Below are 12,216 nucleotides of genomic sequence, written 5' to 3'. Positions count from 1 at the left end.
TCTTTTACTAAGCTGAAAACTCAACGAAACTACTGAGGTTTTTTAAAGGCAATCTGTTTTAGGATAAAGTTGGAAAATATCAAGGTGCTTTAGTACAGTTCTGTAGAGTTAAAGCTATTTGCCAGGTGAATTGGAATTCAAAAACAATTGCATTGATTGCGTTTTCCACTGCCTTACTTTGCAGTGTGCATATCCAGGGTATTCCCCAGATGCCTTGATATTGAAGAGCAAAATTGCCGTGTGAAATGCTTCCAAGGCTAACACCTCTATGCCCTCCTCACGAACAGAGACAACATTTCCTGGTGTGCGAGGCCATTCTTCCCGAAGGAAGAGAGTCCAGAATGAGGCTTTTTGTGAGGTGCATCTAAATCTGCTCATTTCTTTAAAGTATCTTTACACTTAGTCATAAAGCTCTACATTTGCTAGCTGGTGAAAGGACATGGTTATTATTCCTTTATTTATCGCAGCTTAATCTATTACCTTTTCTGCAGGCAGCATACTAAGAATTTCACTCCTTATCATTGTTTCTCAGCACTTAGTTTATTTTTAATATAATTGCATTGATCAGTGATCTTTGTCTCAGATGAAGCGCTGCTCAGTAGTGAGGTCCTCAGCCCAAGACGCTGTTCTTTGCCTCCAGACATGAAAACAATGGGTCTTTAACCTGGAAAGCAATCTTATTGTCCAAGATGGTCTCTTGGGAACTGTTGAAGTTGTATGGTATATATATCAGCTGCTATATTTTGTTCTCGGTGAGTATTTACCAAGTATTCAATATAATAACCTAGTATTTTTAATATAGTATCCTAATATTTCAATTTAAATGGTTCCACTGTACTTGCAAAGATCTTCCCTTTTCTACTAAGTGTCACCAGTGATGATGATTTAATCACACTCATATGCACTTTTTTGTTGCCAACCCTCTGCTGCAACTTCATCAACGCTGAGACACAAGCAATTTCTGCCAAAGATTCACTACAACATTATTCATGTGTGGACAGAGAACATCATAAATATGAGGACCAGCACTGAATCTATTAGGAAGTTATACACATTTAAAGGCAATATGTCTTAATTTCTCTGCTTTTTACTCAGATGTTGACATAAGCCCTACTTGGCATTACCCAGGTATAACACTAAAATATTTAACAATCCAGCTTCAGGAAAGCTGAAGTATAATGCTTCTAATTCAGGAGTTAGCTGGCTTCTGCTGCAAAACATGTGAGATGCCTGATTATGGAAAAGTTTAAAATAAGGGTATTTTAAAATTGTTTAATGAAAAACAATTTGCATGCAGTTCCTGTTAGCAGGATAGTAGCTCATTAACACCTTAACCAAGATTCATGGAGAAGTACCATTAGCATCAGAAATTGTTTTATTGTAATTGAACTTGAAAGTTGACTATATGGTTAAAAAGCTTGTATCTGTTAAGGCCCTGTAGGAGCAGGACAAACATTTTCAAAAAATCATATTTTAATAAAACTATCTGTTGGATTGGACCTGTCCGTATTCAGCTAAAGTGGTATACACAGTTTGGGGCGTAGGTCAGAAAATTTGGAATTCAGTGGCTGTATTTTCAAAAAGAGTTATGTTTCTTGTCCTGTTCACCTTTCTTTCTCTGACAAATGATGTTTGAAAATCTATTTCTGGCTGTTTTAGCAAGAGAAGGATGAGTTTGTAGAGTTCTTGAATCTAGTTTAAATTAAATACCTTTTTGTGCTTCACAGTCAGGAAGTCAGAAATGTGCATTTAGATAAATTTGTTGAGTTGGTATCTGATATCACAAAATGTTATTTTTCTTCTGTTCTTTGGCTTTCAGTCCCTAAATTCCTATGCTTCAACCTGAATCAGCTAAAGATAGAGCTTGTGACACCTATGTGGAAAGTGAATAATTTTGTTCTTTTGCAGACATTGAGGGTTTGGCAGTTATAATCCTTTGTTCCTTTTGTTATTACCTGTAACAGAAGACCACCTTCAGAAGTCTGGGGAATTTTGGCTTTATCACATCCCTTTTGTGCTTTTACTTTGATAAATAGCTTTCCCCAAGAGAGACCAGCAGGGGTGGTGGGAGGACAGCACAAGTGCATGAAGTGATGAGCATGCACAGAGATTTGGTAGAGCAAAATCATTTTGCTTGCATGTCAGAAGAGTTGTGGGGCATGCTCAAGGGAATCAGGTTTTGGACAAAAGTTGCTGAACTTTCCATCTGATGTTTTGAAGTGAGCACTTTGCCTAATGGCCACTCTGGGAAATTTACCCTGGAGCTCTTCAAACAGATGCTGACTACAACAAAGGGAAAGGGATTTTTGCCTTACTATGTGTGGCAATGCTAACTGAATTTAAGTTTCCACTAAATCAAGCTTTTATGAAGATGCCTGTCACAGTTCATTTCTTTCTCAGGTGTATTTACTGAAGATGCATGAGGAGAGGAGGCAGAGGGCTTAGGGGACAACAGTCTCCCTTGAATCACTGCTTGGTGTGCTTGCGGTATCATCATAGCAGCAATGGGGAACACAAACCTGCTTTTGGAACAGCTGTGTAGCAGAGTGCCACAGCTGAGGTGTGTTGACTCATTATTCCATCCACATTAATATCTGAGACTTAAGCAGAGTTTATGCTGCTATGTGAACTGTTTTCCCTCATCCTCCCTGCCCTAGACTATCCCCAACACACTGAAAAGACAAACTCTCACAAAACAGGCTTACATTAAGGTCTTTGTTCACCATACCAGTTTCCCTCCAAACAGCTTTGTTTCTAGGGTTTAGATGGCTTGCTGTGAATAACTTGAATGAGTTAAGCCCACTTGGGCTGTGTTTATGATTCCCAGTAAATTACCACTTCTCTCAGCATGAAGAACTCTTGAGGACTCTTCAGGTATATCTAAAGAGCTCTGTGTGTCCTTCAGACTTAAATTGGCATAGCTTCTATGACCTCAGTGTAACTTCAGCATTTTATGCTAATCCTGCTTCAGTCTCTGCCATCTGAAGTTCTGGTCTGGCAAAAGTTGTTAAACAAAATGCTAAGACAGGCCTTATTCATTTACATCAGCTGGTGTTTAGACCCAAACTGGCCATTTCTACACTTGAATTTGAGGACATAAATATATAAATATTCATGTATTTATATACATTACAAGGTATTGTATCCTTACCTATACAGTTATGAAAGTTTTGGATGAATTCAGTAGAAAGGAATTGAAAGGAATGCTGAGAATTCATAAGAAAAAAAAAAAAAAAAAGATTTTAAAAGGGGTTGTAAGACCAGGGAGAGTATGCTTTTTTTTTTGGATGTTATCTTTATTTTAAATTCAACGTTCCCTACTGTGCCATGAAAGATAACCATAGACAACACGAAGTCCAGTTGTTAGAGTGCCAGGTAAGGCAATTATCTGGGAAACATTTCTCATGCCACAGAAAAAATTGGTATTGAGAAAATAGGTGGATATTTTTGTATTCACTGTGACTGATGTGCCTTCTGAGGGGAAAAAAAGTTCAGTTTGAATGCCAGTATGTACAAGACTGCAAAGTGAAGTAGAGAATACTTTAAAAGCTGATACAATAAGACAGCTGCAAAATCCCAGAAGAAAAAATCCACAGAGACACTACGAGATGAAAACAAACTGGACATATGATATCCTGCTCAGGGCTGGGAATCCAAACTTTGGCTACTCAGCCATAATCAACATCAGTCAGCTACCTGATCTTCTCTCTTTGCATACCCAAGAGAGAAAAATTAAGAAGTGCTGAGAGTTTGGATAGCTGGTGCTGGCTCAGATGCTATTGGGAAAAATAAATAAATAAATAATAAAAAAAAGAAAGACGATGTAATATTGTTCCATGAAAGGCTGATTATTCTGTGGCCAGAGTATCACAATCCATCCTGCCAAGCCCATGATAATATAAGAATGCTAAAAAAAAAAGAAAAAATATATAAATTTTTGTTTCTCCCAGTCTTCCCATATAACTGAGGAGCTGGAATACATTACATGATTAACAGCAAGTTATTGCAGCTCAGTAAGTGAAGTTGTCAATGTGTACCAGCTGAACAGTAGCAATTGTTCATGTCGGGGGTCGACACATAAAATGTGAAGTAATGTTACTTAACTCTCTTTTATTGCTTCAAATTTCCCCCAGTGTGCCATGGGTTAGGAGTGCACATTGGGTAGGGTTCACTGCTCTAAATTTAGAAATCTGTATCAGAGATGTCTACATCTGAGCTAGTTGTCTAAGTTCATGTTAAAGTCAGTGGAAACAAACAGGTGTGTTTGGGGTGAGCTTTGTCTCATCTTGGGATAGCTGTTTAAAACAGCAGATGAATCCTACTCCACTGACTCTAAAAGGAGCCTAATTAACTCAAATATAATGTTATAAGGTCATGAGATTAATCTTGTCTTTGGAGAGGTACCATGTCTCAGCTAATGAGTTAGTTTATCATGAGTCTGCACGTGAACATATAGTGAGTGGATAGTTTGGAAAAATCTTTCACTGATCATAGTAAAAATAAAATAGTTAAGATTTTATTGAATATGAGTCAGAAGAATCTTAATCCAGATATTCTTAGAAAATTTAGAGGGATTTTGTAAACTAAATAAACAGGTCATACAGAGAAATCACAATCAAACTGCATCAGCTGAATTTTCTAACATTCTTTGCTTTTAAATACGTAGTGATTCATCTCAGACATTTATTTTTATTTTGTTTCTTCTAATCCTGCAGACATGGGAAGAATTTCCATTTTGCAGTGCAAATGGACCTGCCACAACAATCCAGTGAGGCTGGTAACTCAAGTAGCACTAAAGGAAAGCACAAGTCCTCATCTGGTAAGATGACAATATTTTCTACAATTCAGTGTCCAAGAATCACTTACTGTGGTTTTACTTCATACAGTGTTTCTGAAATCATACAAGCTCTGATTTTCATCTGTGGTTTGGCAGGTATTTTCCTTCAGTAAACTTGCAAAATCTGTTTTTGCTGTCCTACTTGAAACACTTTTGCCCAAGGAGGATTTCTATGGGATAGGAAGAACCACTACCCCAGCACCCGATCTTCTCTGTTTCTGTTAAAAATTGATCAGTCAAACAAATTCTTAGGAAGAAAAGACCTTCTCAGATCATGGCTATTTGGAAAAAGTATCTGAGAGCATTAAAATAGGGCAGCCCTCAGATTGCTCTAGGTTATATGTGGAGCTGGATGCTATTAGATGGACCAGGTAAAACTGTCATCAATAATTGCATTCCACTTACTTAATCTAGTACAATGTCTACCTCATCTTCTTTTAATGACCCATGTGAGTACAACAAATAACTTTTACTGCAGTGTCATCGAAGCAGATGCACTCCTGGCTCCACTTAGGTTTTCCAGTACAGTTGTATATCTTACCTTGAGATTTATGAAAAAATACAGTTGGAGAATAATTTTTTTTCCACACGAATCTGCCCCATTCTGTTTCCTAGTGTAGCTGCCCAAGCATAGCACAAAAGAGTGAGAAAGAATGACAGCAGGAGTGAAGAGGCAGGCACCAATCTATTCTCTGTAGTCACCAGTGATAGGACCCATGGGAATGATATCAAGCTGAGGCAGGGGAAGTTCAGGCTAGACATCAGGAAGAGGTTCTTCACTGAGAGGGTGCTTGCACACTGGAACAGGCTCCAGGAAGTAGTCATTGCACCAAGCCTGTCAGAGTTTAAGAAGTGTTTGGACTGTGCACTTAAGTCACATGGTCTGAATTTTTGGGTAGACCTGTGTGGTGCCAGGAGTTGGACTTAATGATCCTTATAGGTCCCTTGCAACTCGGGATATTCTATGATTCTATGAGATGCAGAACACTTGAGAACAGCCTCAGGACTAAAGAGAGAAAATCATCTAATTTAACCCTCTGGTACAAACACTGAAAATATCGACCTCATTTCTACCAATAATTTAAATTCATAATAGTTTAAATTCAGAATTACAATGCTGAAAAGTTACAAAAGCTGAAGCCAAAAGAAACTCATTGTGAGGGCAACACATCAGCTTTCTTCCTCAAACTCTGTGTTTTTCTGATGGTGCAGCATTTTTATAGCTTATTTTCTTTTTACAACCTTTGCACCATTTCCTTTATTTATGGTATTTACCAGCTAATTAGTCATAAGAAACATAAATCTAAGCTCAGTTTCATAAGAGACTCAGATTCAATTACGAAAGCCCTGATGACTGGCTTGCAGCATGTTTTCCCCTATGTTCATAGATATCCCTTACATCTGGACATCCCTCTAGCCTTCAAACAAAACTATGAATGATTACATTTTAGTTACCTCTTCTTGGGATGCGCTGCATCTTCCCCAGCAGATCCCTGTTGTGTGCAGCTGGATAAAAGCATGGCTGCAGTGAAATTAATAGGATTTTAGTCTTTGATTTCAGTGGTGTCAAAACATTGCTCCAGATTAGTCCCAGTCACTGGCAGTCTTGTGAAATAATATGATATATCCTGTTTAATTTAATCTACATGTAAATGAAATTCTGGCCTTTGTGGAGAGTTCTTCATATTCTGGATCATAAATAATGCTCAATCTGCTTCTTAAGTTCAAAGAAGATACATAAAAGTGTGTTCAAGAGAAGTGGCATTCAAGATTTTACTGCCTGCTTTTATGTCCACAGAGAAAGTTACCCTATTTCTGCTAGTTTTTAGAATGAGTTGCTTAGGGCCTCACTCTGTGTTCCTTCACTTTGTCCAGACAATGCAGTGAGGCCCAGATAACACACAGGGATTTGTCTTGTCTTACTTTTTGCAACAGTTCACATATCCTTTGCATTACACCTGAAAACAGGTGTATGGGGCATCTCAGCAGGCAGCACTGAAAGTGTTGATGTGTCTTGTTAGGATTAATACTGGCTTGCTCTAAATGTTATTCTATCTCATTTTATACATATCATTATTCTTATTTTAATTTCAAAATGGTACAAATTATTCTGCAGAATGTCACATACAAGATGCAGACTTTGATAACCTTTTCCTCTGAACCAAACTTTGAGGAGCAAGGTACTCTGGTTTATGATGACTTTTCAATGCTCTTTCTTTTTCTGAGCTGGATTTTTTTTTCTGCTTTCCCACTTTGTGTAAAAAGAAATCATATTTTCATATATATATATATATATTTACTAATTTCATTAATTAACATGAAAAATTCACTGATTATAAGTGTAAAAGGGGTCATTATGATTTCTATGGCACATACCATAAATATACTCCCATTGAGTATTCAACTGACTTTTTTTACAGTTTTGTGATTCAAATATAGCACCTATATAGTATTATTTTTCAAGGTTAAAAAAAAAAATAATAAAAAAAGAAAAAAAGAAAAAAAGAAAGGAAAAGGTGTTCAAAAATAAGAATGCTTCCTGTTCCTACAGTTGTTGCTTTTCTCCACAAATAAATCTTCCAATATTGGATCTAACTTAATTGATTTTGAGAGAGATTTGTTAGCATTAAACTCTGGCTCTGCAGATAAGACTTTTAGAAAGTATTGGTTGCTGGTGTAAGAAATGGCTAAAATGACTGTGATAAGCCTGTTTCCACACTGTCTGAGAGGGTGTTATGTGAGACGTTGGACTTAAATGTTTATGCTTGCACAGATGATTGACTTAAAATCCCAGCACCTGTGATCTCTGTAATGTTCAATCTATTTGTGCAGCTGTTCCTCTGAGACCGTTACGCACAGTAATTGATTAGTTCAGCAGTCCTTCAACATCGTTTCAGTGTTATGAAAGCCGGTGAATTAAAAGCTACATTTCAGCATCATGCAGCATCTTCCTGTCAGTTTGCATGATACTTCTCAGGTACCTAACCTACATTTTGCTGTAGCAGTCCTGTTTTTTCTAAAACACTTGAAAATATTTGTTTTAAAGTGAAGAGGTGAATGCATCTATCTTCATCACTTCCTTTCCCAAAGTCAAAGATTCTTTCTATGTCATTTCAATCAATGAAGATAATTTATCTTAAATAGGGAACCAGGAGGTGGTGAGCATGGATGAAGTTCAATGGAGAGCAAACAACCAAGACACATTGCCTTCATTCCTTTTCTGAAGGCAAAATGTTATGTTTAAAATAAACTGGTGATGGTAGAGTTCAACTGTATGCACAGAATTAATATAAGGGTATTGATTCTGAAGGATTGGTATGCTAAAAAATAAAAATAAAGTATTCTCAATTAATCTACTATGCTTATCAAGCTGCCTAAAATGCAGTGCTCAAGTTATAGATTTTATATATTTAGGGAATTATATTACTGTTCTTGTATGACGCTACAGGTTGTCTTAGATACACACCATATTGGTTCCTGTGTGCCAGTTCTTCAGTTTCTCCAGGGTAAGATTTGGTTTAGAACTGAATCAGTTTTACACCTGACAATGTGGGGTTTGACAAGGGGTGCTTTATAAACATATGAACAACAGAACCTCATTTTTTCAGTATATTTCTGCCCAGCTTCCCTCAGCTCACAGATTTGCTTTGGGCTTGTTTAATACGTCTGTGTTTTTTTGTTTGTTAGTTTGTTTTTGTTTTTGTTTTCTTTTGTAGAAAAAAAATTAGTTGCAGACATATTTCATCATTTAAATGACTCATTAGGGCATAGTCTTGCAAAACACTGGACATTTAACAGACAGTGGTATTCTTATGCTGTAGATGTTCATGCACCCAAATGCTTTGTTAAATCACTATCTGTGTAGTCAGATTTTGCACCTTCTGTATTTGTGTTCAGGATACACATCTACATAAAGGATTAACCAAATGGTGTTTAGGAAATATCTTGATTTCAATCAAACCAATAAAATTTCACACAGGTGTATATGCAAAACAATGTTAGTGGAGTGAGAGGAAGGATTTTGTAAATCTGGGCTTACGTATTGAAAGATTGAAACCCAAATAAAATTTAAATAGCAAATAGATAATGGAAAAAAAAATTACACACAAGAAAAGAAAAGGTATCGTGATATAAAAAGTAATTGAGAGTGAAAGAGAAATACTAAATAGGTAAAAGTGACATAGATTTTATGTATTTTGTATTAGTTTAGTGAGAGCAAAGAAAAAATGCATGTTGAGTAGTAGCTAGCACGTAGTAGCATATCTATGGTAAGAGTATAGTGACAGCATTAGACTCCTATCATGTCTGAGATATTAAATGGTGCCTGTCAGGGTGGGAGTGACATGTTAAACTTACCTGAGCACTATGTCAAGAGCACCACAATCACAGATAACACTTTTTTCAGTCTTGCTGTTTTATGTAGCATACAGTTTATTCTGGGTTTACACATAGGTAATGGAGAGAAAAAAAAATAAATAAAAGCAATTGTGTTAGAAACAGGCTTGTGCTTTGCTACCTGCTCCCATATAAGAGTGTTCTAAATTACAAAGGGTAATCCAGGATGACCTGGAAGAGGAGGTCTATTTTTTTATTATTATTATTATTTCTATTCTTTCAGTAGTGCAAAAGTAGTTCAATAGGAACCTAAGACTTGAGTTACATGCTTAATAAATTCTTGTTACATTGTTCCTTCTATCTTGATGATGAAATATCTTGATGATGACAAGTCATTAAAGAAGGCAATATGAGAATAGGATGCTTTACAACCCAGCAAAGAGGAGTAAATCTAAATTATTATTTTTTTTTTACTTGAAACTCTTTCTGATACTAGGAGAAAGCATCTGTTGCTTTGTTTCATGACCAACCCTGAACGTTTCAAAATCCATCAAGCTTCCAAAAATCAATGTTAAAAAGCAAGAATCTCATTCTCTTTGATTTCAACCTTAGCCTACATTGTGGACATATTGGCAAGTTTTTCTTTATAGCTGTAAAGACTATAAATATTGAGGGGAGTTGTATTTTGAAAGAGAGAGAGAAATAGTGTTCTTATAAAATCTTATGACATGATGAGCTGAAAGTCATTGAATACCTTGAAGGTCCCCATAAAGCTCTGAGTTAGCAAGATTTATGATGGGCATCTGGCAGTGCCTTTGAAATCAATATATGAAAATCTGAAAGAAAAATACAGATGTATTGGAACCTGTAAGGAAAATACACACCTACTACATATGAAACACAGAATCTGAGGGATAAAGAGCTTGAAGATATATCATAGTCTTCTATTTCATCTTCTTGCTTTGAAGTAGGGGAATTCTCTTTTAAATGCTCTTTAACAGGTATTTACCCAACATGCTTCTGGAAATCTCCAGATTAGTTTTCATAACCTTTTCAGGTACTTGTGGCACTTTGCCGTTCTTAAGTAGAAAGTTGGTATAACCTCCAACATTTCCCTGCCATGAAACAACCTAATTATTCTTCATTTCATCCACAATAACCTTTGAGGATAATTAACTACTATGTTCTTTTTAACTATTTACAGTCTACGTGGAAACGGCTACATCCACTGGATCAATTTACTGTCCTCTTCATACTTACAAATTGTTCATTTAACATTTGCTCTGGCCCCTTTCAGGGTATGAAACAAGCTGATATATTAATTCTCTGGATCCTTTCCATGTTAAAAGAAGCACAGTGCTTGCCTTTCATCAGCTTTCCATGACATCTTGAGGATAATGATTCACAAGAGATTCTTTTGGCTTTAAGGTATATCTGAGTATGCCCTGCTGACTTGACTACAATTAATTTATCCTCTCTTTATCAAGCTCTTTAACTGTTCTGGCCTGACTTTCTACCTACCTGCTAATATTATGCTGTGTTTCGCATGCCACAAATTTTGTGAACACTAATACAAAAAGGCAGCTTGGTCTTCTCTGTGTCATCCACCTGTTATGGATGTGGTCTTGCTCCCTCCACAGCAGCCCACAGAATCTCCTGTCCTCCCCCCTGTCCCTTCTCCAGGAATATCACCACCCTACCTTACCTGCTTTTCTTTTCATCCATGGCACTGAGTGCTGTTACTCACCATAATACTGTATCCAAAGAGTCTTCTACCTTTAGGATCTTGGGTGTTTCAGCCTTATTTGTCGGGCTTGAATACAAAATAGCTGCCCATGCAGTCATTTCTTCTAACTTAAATACATAAATAAACACACAGTCAAATTATCGGCGTCTTGCTGTACTACCTTTCCTGCAGCTCTCAGATTAGCTCAAGCCTCTCATTATTAAGAGAACCTGCCCTTGAGAGCTTTTGTTATCTTTAGACAAAGTGACATTCAACATAAAAATTACTAAAATACAAACATTATATTTATGTCTTCTCAGATAAAACATTTTGAATAGACTCTCTTAAAGCTAATAAAAAGACTTATATTGTATTCTTCTAGAGACAGATAAATGAAAGTGTTAAATAGGTTTTCTTCAAAAAATAGATTTTCCAGAAAGATATTACAAAACCTTGATGACTTGCTCATTACAGAAACCAACATCCTGCTAAGGAAATACAAGCAAATTCCCGGATTTCTGGCTAATAAAGCAAAAGCAACAAACTGCCTTATGCCATATGAGCATAATAAAGCTTTGTAAGATTATTTATTTATTTGTTTGTTTGTTTATTTTACTGCTGTGGAGAAGAGATAAAATAGGTTTCTTAGTTCCTAAGCTGATAATCTTGAAAGTAACATCTCTGTGGAAGGGGATGTACAAAAGCACACCCTGTGTTTAGGAATATCCCCTAGCTCAGAATATATTTCAGTCTCTGGCTTGTGAAGCCTGAAGAAATTTCACTGTACTTTTGCAGGGAGGTTTACTTCTTTTCTGTCAGAAGCAATGCAAGCCCAAAAATTATATTATTGCTTTTAACTTCAGGTCAATTGCGTGAACTCTCAAACACACAGCAGATTCTTGTTCACTCTCAGACTTATGTTGTTCTCTTTTTGACTTGTAGAGACGTCAGCTGACAAAAAGCATAGTGGTATTACGGAGATACCAAATCAAACATAAATTGCATTTTTGAAAAAGTGGAGGGAGAGGAGAATTTAAACAATAACAAAATAACAGTGCAAAAAATGCAAATTGTAACCCTGGGTGGAAGTGCAAAAAAAATTAGTGGAATTTCACCTTTTTTATTGCTGAAGTGTGACAGGGGGGAATTATAACAGATTGGAAGAGAAGACAGGAAAAAACTGCCATAATGTTCTCCTGTCCTTTGAGAGGATTATGAACCACTTTGCAGCTCATAGGTGTCACTCTGTGGTGAATACCCTCCCCTCTTGCACTTTATCTAACCCTGCACCTGAGCAGTGGTGATCCATAGCCTGCTT

The 12,216-nt window shown here is 36.6% G+C and overlaps 1 long non-coding RNA gene across 1 annotated transcript; it reads left to right on the top strand.

The window, feature by feature from the left end:
• The first annotated feature begins 598 nt into the window (after positions 1 to 598).
• LOC137853028 (uncharacterized) lies at positions 599 to 4,820 on the top strand. The gene is made up of 3 exons (XR_011094171.1): positions 599 to 752; positions 1,820 to 1,884; positions 4,716 to 4,820. It is a non-coding gene; the product is annotated as an uncharacterized lncRNA (long non-coding RNA).
• The last annotated feature ends 7,396 nt before the right edge of the window (positions 4,821 to 12,216 follow it).

The sequence above is a fragment of the Anas acuta genome, chromosome 3 (genome assembly GCF_963932015.1).
Source record: "Anas acuta chromosome 3, bAnaAcu1.1, whole genome shotgun sequence".
In the NCBI taxonomy this organism is placed as follows: domain Eukaryota; kingdom Metazoa; phylum Chordata; class Aves; order Anseriformes; family Anatidae; genus Anas; species Anas acuta.
The sequence above is the reverse complement of the archived record's forward strand: the minus strand, read 5'-3'. Positions and strand labels throughout refer to the sequence as shown.